The 16,222-nt window shown below is 41.3% G+C and overlaps 1 pseudogene; it reads right to left on the minus strand.

Moving 5' to 3' along the window:
- Positions 1 to 7,972: 7,972 nt before the first annotated feature.
- LOC115146283 (dynein light chain Tctex-type 3-like) lies at positions 7,973 to 9,862 on the minus strand (annotated as a pseudogene).
- Positions 9,863 to 16,222: the final 6,360 nt, after the last annotated feature.

Consider the following 16,222-nt stretch of genomic DNA (forward strand, 5'->3'; position numbering starts at 1 on the left):
CTTTATAACAATAAATATACAAATCTGCTTTCTGGTGATCCTAGATTTTATGTTGTGTTCAATTTTTTTTTGCTACGAAATATATTTGAATAATTTACAGCCCTGGTGACTGATAAGCCAGCACTAGTGTATATGTAAAGAGACTAATCTTTTACTGCCTACACGGAGCCCTGCCAATCCAACACAATTGGTCTGCCGACGTAACCGTCCAAGGGGGCTACAACAGACTTCTTCCGTCGCGACGTCCCCCCCTAAGGCCCCTCTGCTAGCCCCGGCCAGCTAGCTGTCTGAATCGCCGTGTCTCCAGCTCGCCTAGCCTCCCACTGGTCCCTATGATCACTCGGCTATTCTTATAGCCTTTAGCCGTACCCTTATCCTACTCCTCCTCTGTTCCTCTGGTGATGTAGAGGTTAATCCAGGGCCTGCAGTGCCTAGCTCCACTCCCATTCCCCAATCGCTCTCATTTGTTGACTTCTGTAACCGTAAAAGCCTTGGTTTCATGCATGTTAACATTAGAAGCCTCCTCCCTAAGTTTGTTTTACTCACTGCTTTAGCAAACTCTGCCAACCCGGATGTCCTAGCCGTGTCTGAATCCTGGCTTAGGAAGGCCACCAAAAATCCAGAAATTTACATCCCTAACTATAAAATTGTCCGACAAGATAGAACTGCCAAATAGGGCGGAGTTGCAATATACTGCAGAGACAGCCTGCAGAGCTCTGTCATACTATCCAGGTCTGTGCCCAAACAATTCAAGCTTCTAATTCTATAAATCCACCTTTCCAGAAACAAGTCTCTCACTGTTTCCGCTTGTTATAGTCCACCTTCTGCCCCCAGCTGTGCCCTAGACACCATATGTGAATTGATTTCCCCCCATCTATCTTCAGAGCTCGTACTGTTAGGTGACCTAAACTGGGACATGCTTAACACCCCGTCCGTCCTACAATCTATGATGCCCTCAATCTCACACAAATTATCAATGAAACTACCAGGTACAACCACAAATCTGTAAACACAGGCACCCTCATAGATATCATCCTGACCAACCTTCCCTCTAAATACACCTCTGCTGTGGTCAACCAGGATCTCAGCCATCACTGCCTCATTGCCTGCGTCCGTAATGTGTCTGCGGTCAAACGACCACCCCTCGTCACTGTCAAATGCTCCCTAAAACAATTCAGCGAGCAGGCCTTTCTAATCAACCTGGCCAAGGTATCCTGGAAGGATATTGTCCTCATTCCGTCATTAGAGGATGCCTGGTTATTCTTTAAAAGTGCTTTCCTCGCCATCTTAAATAAGCATGCCCCATTCAAAACATTTTGAACCACATTTCAGGGAATTTGCATCCTTTAGCACAAACTCAGAAAAGTCCATGGAGAAGAAGAGCATCTCCCAGCTGCTCACTGCACTGAGGCTAGGAAACACTGTCAACACCAATAAATCCACGATAATTGAGAATTTCAATAAGCATTTTTCCACGGCAAACCATGCTTTCCACCTGGCTACCACTACCCCGGTCAACAGCAATGCACCCCCCACAGCTACTTGCCCAACCTCCCCCATTTCTCCTTCACCCAAATCCAGATAGATGATGTTCTAAAAGAGTTGCAAAATCTAGACCCCTACAATTCAGCTGGGCTAGACAATGTGGACCCTCTCTTTCTAAAATTCTGCCGCAACTGTTGCAACCCCTATTACTAGCCTGCTCAACCTCTCTTTCGTATCGTCTGAGATCCCCAAAGATTGGAACGCTACCGCGGTCATCCCTTCTTCAAAGGTGGAGACAATCTAGATCCAAACTGTTATAGACCTATATCCATCCTGCCCTGCCTTTTCTAAAGTCTTCGAAAACCAAGTTAACAAACAGATCACTGACCATTTAGAATCCCACCGTACCTTCTCCACTATGCAATCTGTTTTCCGAGCTGGTCATGGGTGCACCTCAGCTACGCGCAAGGTCCTAAACGATATCATAACCACCATCAGTAAAAGACAATACTGTGCAGCCTTATTCATCGACCTGGCCAAGGCTTTCGACTTTGTCAATCACCACATTCTTATCGGCAGACTCAACAGCCTTGGTTTCTCAAATGACTGCCTCGCCTGGTTCACCAACTACTTCTCAGACAGAGTTCAGTGTGTCAAATCTGAGGGCCTGTTGTCCGGACCTCTGGCAGTCTCTATGGGGGTGCCACAGGGTTCAATTCTTGGGCCGACTCTTTTCTCTGTATACATCAATGATGTCGCTCTTGCTGCTGGTGTTTCTCTGTTCCACCTCTACGCAGGCGACACCATTCTGTATACTTCTGGCCCTTCTTTAGACACGGTGTTAACTAACCTCCAGACGAGCTTCAATGCCATACAACTCTCCTTCTGTGGCCTCCAACTGCTCTTAAATGCAAGTAAAACTAAATGCATGCTCTTCAACCGATCGCTGCCTGCACCTGCCCGCCTGTCCAGCATCACTACTCTGGACGGTTCTGACTTAGAATATGTGGAAAACTACAAATACCTAGGTGTCTGGCTAGACTGTAAACTCTGCTTCCAGACTCGCATTAAGCATCTCCAATCCAAAATTAAATCTAGAATCGGCTTTCTATTTCACAACAAAGCATCCTTCACTCATGCTGCCAAACATACCCTTGAAAAACGGACTATCCTACCGATCCTTGACTTCAGCGATGTCATTTACAAAATAGCCTCCAACACTACTCAGCAAATTGGATGCAGTCTATCACAGTACCATCCGTTTGGTCACCAAAGCCCCATATACTACCCACCATGCGACCTGTATGCTCTCGTTGGCTGGCCCTCACTTCATATTCATCGCCAAACCCACTTGCTCCAGGTCATCTATAAGTATTTGCTAGGTAAAGTCCCACCTTCTCTCAGCTCACTGGTTACCATAGCACGCACTCCAGCAGGTATATTTCACTGGTCACCCCCAAAGCATATTCTTTCTTTGGCCGCCTTTCCTTCCAGTTCTCTGCTGCCAATGACTGGAATGAATTGCAAAAATCACTGAAGCTGGAAACTCATATCTCCCTCACTAAATTTAAGCATCAACTGTCAGAGCAGCTCACCGATCACTGCACCTGTACATAGCCCATCTGTAAATAGCCCATCCAACTACCTCATCCCCATATTGTTTTTTATTGTTTTTTCTCCTTTGCACCCCAGTATCTCTACTTGCATATTCATCATCTTCACATCTATCACTCCAGTGTTTAATTGCTAAATTGTAATTACTTCGCCACTACGGCCTATTTATTGCCTTACCTCCCTAATCTTACTTCATTTGCACACACTGTATATAGATTTTTTTCTATTGTGTTATTGACTGTACCTTTGTTTATTCCATGTGTAACTCTGTGTTGCTTGTGTCGCACTGCTTTGTTTTACCTTGGCCAGGTCGCAGTTGTAAATGAGAACTTGTTCTCAACTGGCCTACCTGGTTAAATAAAGGTGAAATAAACAGATCATATCTCTTACTAAACACAACTGTATGTACTGAACCCACCGCGTGACCACGGCCACCGACAGACTCTGCCTCACACCTTTGCATGTTTATGAAAGATTTCTGTCACTTTGGTTCAGCTTTGTAACTAAGCGCAGCAGTCAGCAGCAGCTGTTATTGTTTATGTTGCCACAGTGAGATACTTTGGATGTGTATTGTGCTATTGTGTCTCAGAGTCTCTTTGGCCACTTCAATTCTGGTGATTTATTACATATGTTTAATCTAGACACAGACTTGCACAATATCTATTTGAAAAGTGTTAAATATTTGGAATGGTGAGAAGAGTCTTTGCTTAGCTTGAACCTTAAATGTATTGTTTAAGGAATGTTGTATGTTTCTTTTATAGGATTATTTTTTTTACACTAGCTCTTCTTTTGCAACGCTGTTGCACAGGGCTTGACAGAATTTAGTGTCACATGAAGGCTCCATATAGTTTGTATTAAAAATACAAACAGTCTTTGAAGCCAAACAGAATGTTTGTAATAAAAGGAATCAAATGTAAATAACACACAGTGTTGTGAATCAATCTCACAGAGAAAATGATTATTAAAAGTGGTATTTTAAAGATGGAATTCAAAACAATATGTGAATTACTTGTATATTTATATGTGACTTATCGAGTAATTGTGTTTTGTGTGTTATAATATAATCAGACCACGTATATGGAATTATACTGACCCCTAGTGGCACAATACATAAACTGACTGTAAATCTCATCCATTAATCAAAAAAATATGACAGAAAGATGTTGTAGCCTTGACGGTGAACCTGATGTAAGCAGATGTGACTATGAATCCTTGAGAGCATTCAGTGCTGTAGGAGAGATGAAGGATTCCATTTTTTCTTTATCCCTTTGTTTCCAACTCGATTACAAACTCCCTTCCCTTTCAAATGTTCACCATTTGACTTTTTCCTATCAAGTATTTTCAGATTAGGGCAGAGGAGAGGTAGCAAGTTTTCTAAATGGAATCCAGCCAAGAATATTCCTCTAGTTTGTTAGGCTGGGAGAAAATTCTTTAAAAAACTATTTGTCCTTCTCACCATCCTTGAAGTAATTGATCTACTAAGTCTTGGTTGGTGAACAGAATAGAATGGAAACCGCTTCAATCAATGATTAACTCAGGTGAGGGACAAAAGGATGCTAAAAAGAGGGACAAATTCATCCAAGGTAGTCATTTTCAGAACTTCTCTGATGTAAATGTCTAGTTTCACCAGCCATAACCTGTCACTCAATCTCAGGCTATGGATAGCCTTGCTTCATCAGACTTGGACAGATATATTCTCATGTGTTGACTTTGGCCTCTTTTCACACTCAACATTTACCTAAATATAAAAGTAATAAACTCTTTGAGACACGCTTGTCATATGAGTTTTAATAGTTGAGGTGTGTGTGTGTGTTTAAAGACATTAAAGTCTTAGAGTTTCACTATTCGCTTTAAACATCTGTAATTACATAGACCAATGATGTAGCTTGTGTCTGTATACAATCTAATTCCACCTGATCTTCTTTTAAAATGCCATCTTGTACAAGGCTATTCCCTAGATTAGAACAACAAACAATGCAGCAAATAGGATAACCGTTCGTTGTTACAAATTGTCTAACGCCACTACTACCTCACAATCCCCCTATGTACAAGGTAGGAAACTAGCAGTTTCACCCCATCCTAAACCTCACTAGCTATTCTGTCAACCTGCTTTACCGGTGAGACGTCTCAAATAAACACCAGAAAATGATGATGTTAGTTAAATAATGCATTTAATGACTGAAATGTTAATGGACAAAGATGTCAGTCACAGCTCACAAGTCATATTTACAGTATCATGAGTAATTGAAACAAAAAGCCTACATCTACTGCAAGGACTGCAACACTTAACAAAGAGCTACAGTTAGTTTCAGAATGGGTGGCAAGGAATAAATTAGTCCTAAATGTAAAAAAAAAACTAAAAGCATTGTATTTGTGACAAATCATTTCTCTAAACCTCAACTAAATCTTGTAATGAATAATATGTCAATTGAGCAAGTCATGGTCAAAACATATTGATACAACAGTAGCCAAGATGGGGAGAAATCTGCCCATAATAAAGCGCAGTTCTTCTTAACAACACTATCAACAAGGCAGGTCCTACAGGCCCTAGTTTTGTCGCAGCTGTTCAGTAGTTTGGTCAGGTGACACAAAGAGGGACTTGGGAAAATTACAACTGGCTGAGAACAGGGCAGCATGGCTAGCTCTTAAATGTACACGTAGAGCTAACATTAATAATAAGCATGTCAATATCTCATGGCTAAAAATAGAGGAGAATTTGACATACATTTACATTTGAGTCATTTAGCAGACACTCTTATCCAGAGCGATTTACAGTAGTGAGTGCATACATTTTAGTCATTTAGCAGACGCTCTTATCCAGAGCGATTTACAGTAGTAAGTGCATACATTTTAGTCATTTAGCAGACGCTCTTATCCAGAGCGATTTACAGTAGTGAGTGCATACATTTTAGTCATTTAGCAGACGCTCTTATCCAGAGCGATTTACAGTAGTGAGTGCATACATTTGAGTCATTTAGCAGACGCTCTTATCCAGAGCGATTTACAGTAGTGAGTGCATACATTTGAGTCATTTTTCCAGAGCAGACGCTCTTATCCAGAGCGATTTACAGTAGTGAGTGCATACATTTTAGTCATTTAGCAGACGCTCTTATCCAGAACGATTTACAGTAGTGAGTGCATACATTTGAGTCATTTAGCAGACGCTCTTATCCAGAGCGATTTACAGTAGTGAGTGCATACATTTGAGTCATTTAGCAGACGCTCTTATCCAGAGCGATTTACAGTAGTGAGTGCATACATTTGAGTCATTTAGCAGACGCTCTTATCCAGAGCGATTTACAGTAGTGAGTGCATACATTTTAGTTATTTAGCAGACGCTCTTATCCAGAGCGACTTACAGTAGTGAGTGCATACATTTGAGTCATTTAGCAGACGCTCTTATCCAGAGCGATTTACAGTAGTGAGTGCATACATTTGAGTTATTTAGCAGACGCTCTTATCCAGAGCGATTTACAGTAGTGAGTGCATACATTTGAGTCATTTAGCAGACGTTCTTATCCAGAGCGATTTACAGTAGTGAGTGCATACATTTTAGTTATTTAGCAGACGCTCTTATCCAGAGCGACTTACAGTAGTGAGTGCATACATTTTCATTAATCACTACTTGTTTTTGTAAGAAGTTTTAACAAGCTGAATGTACCGAGCTGTCTGTTTAAACTACTAGCAGACAGCTCGGACACCCATGTATACCTCACAAGACATGCCACCAGAGGTCTCTTCGCAATCCACAAGTCCAGAACAGACTATGGGAGGCGCACAGTACTACATGGAGCCATGACTACATGAAACTCTATTCCACATCAGGTAACTGATACAAGCAGTATAATCCGATTTAAAAACAGATTAAAGTACAGCTGAAGACAGTGAAGAGACACACACTCATACGCACAAGCGCTACCACACGCACTCTACACACACGCACATTGTAATATTGTTGTATGGTGGTATTATACATTTTGTATTGTAGATATGTAGTGGTGTAGTAATGTTACATGTTGTAATGTTTTATCTTTTGTTTTATATGTGATGTAAGTGCCTTAATGTGTTTGGAACCCAGTAGTTGCTGGAAGAGTAGTTGCTGCCTTGGCAGCTTTTTTAAATGTAACTATGCAAGTCCGTTAAGAACAAATTCTTGTTTATTTACAATGGCCAAACCCTCCCCTAACCCAGACGACGCTGGGCCAAACCCTCCCCTAACCCAGATGACGCTGGGCCAAACCCTCCCCTGGAGTGTGTCAGCAGTTCCTGCAAGAGGAAGGCATTGATGCTATGGACTGGCCCGCCCATTCCCCAGACCTGAATCCAATTGAGCACATCCGGGACATCATGTCTCGCTCCATCCACCAATGCCACGTTGCACCACAGACTGTCCAGGAGACCATCCGCCACCTCATCAGGAGCATGCCCAGGCGTTGTAGGGAGGTCATACAGGCACGTGGAGGCCACACACACTACTGAGCCTCATTTTGACTTGTTTTAAGGACATTACATCAAAGTTGGATTAGCCTGCAGTGTGGTTTTCCACTTTAATTTTGAGTGTGACTCCAAATCCAGACCTCCATGGGTTGATAAATTTGATTTCCATTGATACTTTTTGTGTGATTTTGTTGTCAGCACATTCAACTATGTAAAGAAAAAAGTATTTAATAAGAATATTTCATTCATTCAGATCTAGGATGTGTTATTTTAGTGTTCCCTTTATTTTTTTGAGCAGTGTATTTCTATCTTAAAGTTCTACTTGTTACACCCTCCTGATTAAGCCAAAGGGTGATACTCTGTTCATTAGCACAACAAAGCAAATGACTGTTCAATGGTTTGTACAGTTAGTAGTAGAGTAGTACAGTGTGGTGTTTTACTTTATCTCACCATCAGTAGCAGTGTCCCAGTAGCAAGAGTTGGTCGTGTGGAGACCAGCACCAGTCTTCTGCATGATGACACAGTTCACTGGAACACAAGACCATGTTGATGATGTATTTCCTGCTGTAAGCATTCTGTCATGCACAGAACCTTGCTCCCGGTCACAAAGGGCCAATAGAATGAGGTTTAAGGTATACTAACAACTTCAACTTTTAGTGCATCTATGTTTTCTCGCTACTTCGACGTGACCAATTTGTGACTGACTCTTGTAATCCCATAGCTCAGTTGTGTTAAAATATCTTAACATCACACCTATGAACTTGAATGGTCTCCCCTTGTTTGACCAACTGGGTGAGAGAGTGCTCCACGATGCTGGCAGTCCATTGGTTCACTTTGTTCTTGTTGTAGTCTATTCCTCCAATGATACCTTCGATACACAGACAGTCAGTAGGAGCAATAATATCAATAATATCATAGGAGATGAGATTGCAATGAGAAACGACACAATCAAGCAACTATGAAGGGGATAATCAGTGGTTTTGACCATTTTCACCAGCCAACAAATAAGGCTGCTGATAAACATGTTTCCAAGATCCTCTTACCTACCTCTTTAACAGAGACACTCTGGCCTCCTCTGCGTTGTAAGACACCTGCGATTCCAAATATATATAAAAAGGCTCATTATGAAAAACATGAACAAAATAGAGGGTATTACTTAGTTATGATATAAAGTCAAACAAAGTTGTTAAGTGTCCGACATTCATTCACACAGTTGTGTGCTTGGAATCATACAAAACAAAAGGACCTAGATTTTCCCGGCTGTTCTCACAACGAACTAGGGTACACAGACAGACACCCCACTTTGAGATCTTAGAGGTCATGTCAACACTAGAGCTGTGGAGGCTGGACATCAAAGGCTACTTTCAGGCAAACCCAGGGATGAGAAGGGGGCTGCTGCACCAATAATTCATTATCTAACTATTAGTCTGTTCATAGGATCTTTAGAATAATTTGCACTGAGATTATGGGTATTGCAGCCTGCTAAAGTATGAAAGAGCATTGTGATTTCTGGAAGATTTCGAAGTAGCTGAAACATTTCATTAATACACTGGGTCACTTCGACTGCATAATACTGTAAACTCGCTAGCTATGCTGTTTTTGACAGATGCTCAGTCCAGTTGATTTGATCATACCCAGTAAATTGGCTAGCTGCTAAACTGATAAATTCCCCACACAACTACATGTATTAATATGACATTTACTTGACAAATGTTTACAAGAAGGTCTATATTATCTTGTCAGTTTCATTTGACTTCTCAAATACTAATGGAGGGTCTATATTACACTGGCCCGCGTTGAACCGGGCAAATGCACAAGTCAATGGACGAAATCTCAAATCAAATAGTAATCGGCCCTGCTCTGTCATGTTGTCAACAAGGCAGCATGGTGCATCATCCAGACAAACACAGCATGTTTTTTTCATTGAATTTTCTAAATAGGTTACATTGGGAAGGCAGAGTTTTTATCCAAAGCAATCACGAGTGCATGTGAAAAATCTGAATCCTATTAATCACTCCGTGCTTAATTACACTTTTGTTTTGAGCCGATTTCGCGGTCGGTCAGAGTTGGGCACCTGGCTCACACCGGTGAAGCAGTCCGGTTCCTAAACCAACACAATCACTTTTCTCCCGAATCAAACTCCTCCCACTGGGGTAATCCGTGCCAAATAAACAAACCCCCTCAAGTACTGGCTTGTGACATTTTCGAAAAAGCATCTATGCAGTACATGCACATGTTAGCTAGCTAACTGGGCTAAATGCTATGAAGTCTGATATATATAGCTAAATGCTAAATCTACCTCCTCTCCGGAATTGTACTCCACCATTTGATTTAAAAACAAGAATGTATTATTTATACAAGGCCTTTTCGCTGACCCTGCTGTTATTCCTGTTTAGCTGTCAACGAGACGGAGATGATCAAAGGCAGAGATAATTGTATTGTTTTATAGCTAAACCACACCCAACGTGAATAAATGAGTTGGCAAAACAAGCAAGGAGGTGGGCGAGCTAGCGACATCCTATTGGCCCGTTCTAGCACATATCTGCATATTCGCATTAGGGAACGCATACTCTGAAGTGGTGCAATAACTCAATTCGCCTTTGCACTCCTTCCTAACAACGCAATTTTTTTACAACTTTGGCAAAGGGTAAAGTGTACAAAACTTAGTCCACTCTGTTCATAACATATTGTAGTTTTGGGAACAGAACCGTATTAAGATCAAATGTTTAATCAATGAGAAAATGTGCAGAATCTCGGCCAAAATCCATCTCATTCCATCCTCTCCCCATTGCCGCACTGGGCTTCTCACTACCAAATATGATTGTGAGGGGGAACGTCAAGCGGATGCTTCACATTTATACATCTGGTGAAATATCTGTCTCATCTGTGACAGACTCAGCGAGGCAAGATACACCCACGACTGCAAATGAGAGCAGTAGATTATTTCTCCTTGCGGAGGGAGGTATTAGGAATTGTATGGTAGTAAGTGTAAGAAGTGGACTGATCATAACCACTAATAAACGATCAGATATTGTTTTGTAATTCAGTGTTTTATGTAATTCTGTCATTTTATCCTCGTAGCAGCTAAGGTTAGATCTGGGGTATGGTACCACAATTTGACTCTAGGACTCAAGGACAACACAAACACAGAAAAAAACAGAGAAAGAAAGAGAGAGAGAGAGACGCACAGGAAGACATCTAAACTGCTTCTTTGCCACTGCAGCATGACTTATTGAGTCAATAGGAAATTATTAGCCTATATTCAGTATCAGTATATTGCCACTGGAGAAATAATAGCCTACTAAATCGGGTTCGTAGATAGACTGCAGAGTAGCTGCCCCAGCTGTTTTCCCGAAAATGTGACCACGCCCCCTTACACACGAGAGCACTGGGCTGCTATGCGGAGCAGAGCAGTTGACACTACAGCTGTGATCAGAGAGACGCGCAAAGAGATGGACTAACTGCACATGCTCCCCCATAGCATCCACTCTCAGGAGTCACCAAGCTACTTTCAGGTATGATGGCTTTTCTGTTACAATCTTAAGAGAAACCATTGTAATTTTATGTTGGTGGTTCTATCTGTGTGAAACATGAACTGCGGTGAATGTCCCACAATGATTCTGAAAGGGAGATTCCCGACGAGGAGGTAACAAGCGACAAGAGACCAGTAAGCCATTCCCATAGCGAATAAGCATCATCATAAGCTAATTCTTCAAACTCATAGGCTACATGCTGTTTTTGCAAAATTGCGATAGATTTTAAACATTTATTTTGTATTGTTGCATAACCTTCTAAATAATTGTATTATGGACAAATAATTCAGTAGAGTAATTATAAAATAAAACGTTTCTGTTCAGGTGAGGTCTCAACTACCATACAGCTGCATGTAAAGTTAGCAGCGTTTGTTTGTACAGGTGCAATGCAGCAAAAGGCATTTTTTTGTGCTCTCGGTCCAGTCACACTAGAAACTGGTTCGAAGATGTTCAATTTATCTGACAGTTTTTGTTGTCTAGACAGAGCTGTGAAATATAGGCTAATTATAAAAAATATTATTTCTATGGGCTATTATTATGATACTGTGAAACAATTTACACATTTTGCATGTACTAACTTAGTAATTAGTAATTAGACTATCGCCACAGAGACATATGTTGGATTTAATGCAATAGCATGAACTGAGCTCATCAAAATGTTTCATATTCACTTAGCACGTCTTAAACTAATATTGCTTCAAAGTTACAGGCTTATGGAAGCACATTCCTGCCACCAAAATGTTTTTAAAACCTTAATACATTTTGAGATAAGTAAGTCAACATTTTGAAGAAATGTATGTCAACATTGAGACATTTTGAGATAGTAGCATTATATGGTGACATATCACCCAGTGTTCTTTGCAAGTTCATTTTTTTCACATTTACATATTGGTCATTTAGTGGGCACATTTGTCCTTGATTGTTGATTAAACAAATTACATATCACAGTCATAGCAAGTAAAACGTTTCTGTTACCTTTACTGAAAATGTTGTTGTAGTTAAGGATGCATTGGTCTTCCAAAAAATTGTAATTATAACAAGATATCATAAGATATCTTTGCCTATTCCTGAATAGTGTCAATACAATACTGAACTATTAAAGGTAACTTGATACCAGAGCAATGAAACACAGTACAATACAGTAAAAGTGACTATTAAAATCTAAGAAAGTTGTTTCTATAGTATTTTACTGTAATCACAAGGGATTAAAGGAAGCAGGTTGGCTGCAGGCAATTGCATATTAATGAATACTAGATTGTCTTAAAGGTAATTGTCACGTTGGTTCGTAATAGGTGGACCAAGATGCAGCGTGGTATGGTTCCATCCTCTTTATTTTGAAGTGAAACTCAAAGAAAACAATAAATGCAAAACTGAACGTGAAGCTGCTAGAGTGCTCACAGGCAACTATACATAGTCAAGATCCCACAAAGCACAAAGGGGAAATGGCTGCCTAAATATGATCCCCAATCAGAGACAACGATGAACAGCTGCCTCTGATTGGGAACCATACCAGGCTAATATAGAAATATAATCACCTAGATGTCCCTCCCTAGTCATACCCCGACCTAACCAACATAGAGAATAAAAAGCTCTCTATGGTCAGGGTGTGACAGTACCCCCCCAAAGGTGCGGACTCCGACCGCAAAACCTGACTCAATAGGGGAGGGTCCGGGTGGGCATCTACCGTTGGGGGCGACTCCGGTGCGGGCGAAGTACTCACTCCGCTCGTGGATACGTCATCCTCAATGGCGGCTCTGGTGCGGGGATCGTCGCCAGAAGCTCCGGACAGCAGATCGTCGCCGGATGAGCCGGGCCATCTCAGGAGGCTCCGGACCGCCGACCGTCTCAGGAGGCTCCGGACTGTCGCCGGAAGCTCTGGACTGTGGAGGCGCACTGGAGGCCTGATGCGTGGGGCCGGTACAGGTGGCACCGGGCTGGTGACACGCACCTCAGGGCGAGTTTGGTGAGGAGGCACAGGACATCCTGGACTGTGGATGCGTACTGGAGACCTGGTGCATATAACCGACATTACTTGTACCGGAACTTTAACACACTTCTCAGGATGAGTACAGAGAGCTGACTCAGGTGGCTTTAAATCGATCACACGCTCCTTAGGGCAAATGTTGTGCATCGTCCACCAATTCAATAACTCTCTCATTTCTCTCTCCTCCACATTCTCCCTCAACTCACTGACAGTCTCTGGTTCACTCCCCTCAACTTTCGCCTCCCACTCCTCGCTCAATCTGTCCCAATATTCCTCCTCGGTCTCTGACTCACCCCTCAGCGTCGCCGACCACTCCGTGTGCCCCCCCCCCAAAAAAAAGGCTGCCTCTCGTTTTGAGGCTGCCTCTCAGGCTTCCGTCGTGGCCGCGAACCCCGGTGTCATTGTTGTTGCTCCCTCGCTGCTTCCGCCTGCTTCCATGGCAGGCTTCTGTCTCCTGCCATAATCTCTTCCCACGTCCAGGATGTTCTCCACTCCTGGCTGCTATAGTGCTCACAGACAACTATACATAGTCAAGATCCCACAAAGGGGAAATGGCTGCCTAAATATGATCCCCAATCAGAGACAACGATAAACAGCTGCCTCTGATTGGGAACCATACCAGGCCAACATAAAAATATAATAACCTAGATGTCACACCCCGACCTAACCAACATAGAGAATAAAAAGCTCTCTGTGGTTAGGGCATGATAGTAATGAACAGTCAACATCACGTTTTTGATTAGATTGGATGATATTTGGATGAAATTAGACCAAAGTATGATACAAATTCAAAGTTTCAAGATAGTAGAACAGGATAGGATATGTTTCTTCATTTGTAGCATTATGTGGTGATTTCGATTTATCCATGTTGCAGACATCGACACAACAGGGCCACCGGCAAATGTGTGGCAAGCTGGCATATGGCCCAACACTTTTGATTTGGTTTGATAAAAAATATTGACACACAAGCATCGAAAATAGGGACAAAGTACATTTGTTTAGACTGATTTGCCTCTGATTTGCCTCATGCACAATAAATCTGTGCTTCAGTCTGATCAACTGTAGACTACTGATAACAAACACAGCTGCAGGCTAAAGTCATTTATTTATAGCCTAAAATAGGCCTATTTATTTGTGTCAGGAGACAATGTGAATGTAATCAAATTTGGTTTATATTCAAACTTGGAGTAGCTAGGCTACCTAGACCTTATCAATGCAAAATGATTGACTGGATTTAATCAATACAATAGTGATGGCATGCTGTGTGAGTAAGTTTTGAATTACAAATGCAAAGGCCTACACAATACAACCCTGCATAAAGTTATATTGTTCAAGTGCAGTTGAACAGGAATTACATTTACTCTCACGGGTGGGCAAAAATACCTATCTCAAAGCCACGCCACCAATATGCCATGCCTGCAGGGTCAACCCAGCATAAAACTGAATAAAAACTAAACTGATGGTTAAATTAACCCACGTTTGGGTAATCTAAATGTGTGGCCTATTAGGGGTGTGGCTTATATAAAATGTATAACAATACTATGATAACGAAGTGGTAACGATCCCAACATTGGGATATGTATTTAAGGAACCGTTCCTAGGCCATCATTGTAAATAAGACTTTGTTCTTGACTGACCTACCTAGTTAAATAAAGGTTAAATAAATCAAATGTAAAAACCCATACACTTGTATAAACTTTATTAAAGCTACAAAAGAGTCAGTGCTAACCTGAATGACAATTCCCTCATGGGTGGCCAAAAAAATAACTATTTGAAAGCCACGCCCCTACTAAGCTACGCCTCCATTCTCCCGATCTGACCTTGTGTATCATAGCTCAATAACCAAGCATCAACAACCCAACTTAAAGAACTGGCTGGGTCAAAATAACCCAACATGTGTTCTGTTCAATATTTACCCAAATTGGGTTGTTTTTTAGAATGTGGAACTGCAGCACAGGCTGTTCGGAGCTGTTACGGAGTGTTCTAGCATGTTCTGGACTGGAGTAATGTTATGTTGGACTCTGCTATGTTGTACTGCACTTACTACACCAAGTTGGTGGTGAAATGCTGCATAGAGCTGTGCCTGTGATGTGCTATGTAGTTGTGTTGTGCTGGGTTTCCCTCCCTCCCACTCACTGGCTTTGATCCCCAATCCCCCTATTAAGTGTGTACGTCTCGCCGCTATGCCGCTGCCTTTTGGTATGCAAATGAATGACTTCAAAATCATACAATGTGATTTTCTGGATTTTTGTTTTAGATTCCGTCTCTCACAGTTGAAGTACTACCTATGATAAAAATGATAGACCTCTACATGCTTTGTAAGTGGGAAAACCTGCAAAATCGGCAGTGTATCAAATACTTTGTTCTCCCCACTGTATATCTTTGTAGTGACTGGGTGTTTTGATACATCATCCAAAGTGTAATTAATAACTTTACAATGCTCAAAATGTTCAATGTCTGCTTTATTTTTTACCCATCTACAAATAGGTGGCTTCTTTGCGAGGCTTTGGAAAACCTCTCTGGTCTTTGTGGTTGAATCTGTTTTAGAAATTCACTGCTCGGCTTACAGATAATTTTATGTGTGGTGTACAGAGATGAGGTAGTCATTCAAAAATTATGTTAAACACTATTATTGCACACAGAGTCCATGCAATTTATTATGTGACTTGAAAGCACAGTTACTCCTGAACTTATGTAGGCTTGCCATAACAAAGTGGTTAAACTTATTGAGAAGACATTTCAGCTTGAATTTTTTGAATTAATTTGTAAAAAATAAAAAAACATAATTCCACTTTGACATTATGGAGTATTGTGTGTAGGCCAGTGACAAAACATCTCAGTCTCAATTTAACACGACAAAATATGGAAAAGGTCAAGGGGTGTGAATACTTTCTGCTTTTATACTTACAAGACCATCGTCCTTGATTGAGCTGTTTTGTCTTGTAGTAAAGTGATGCCTGCCTGTATTTTCTTAAACCTTTATTTTAGCAATAAATGTAATTCAGAAAAAAATACATTTCATAACATATTTCTTTGGTCAGTAAGTGCCCAACATAACAACAGGTGGTGGTGTCACTCATATAGAACCTGTCTAAAATTCTGATTTCTGTAACCGTTAGCTTACCTGTGTAATATTGACATAAGCTCAGAAACACTTGTTTTGCAAACA

The sequence above is a fragment of the Oncorhynchus nerka genome, linkage group LG1, assembly GCF_034236695.1.
Source record: "Oncorhynchus nerka isolate Pitt River linkage group LG1, Oner_Uvic_2.0, whole genome shotgun sequence".
Classification (NCBI taxonomy): Eukaryota; Metazoa; Chordata; class Actinopteri; order Salmoniformes; family Salmonidae; genus Oncorhynchus; species Oncorhynchus nerka.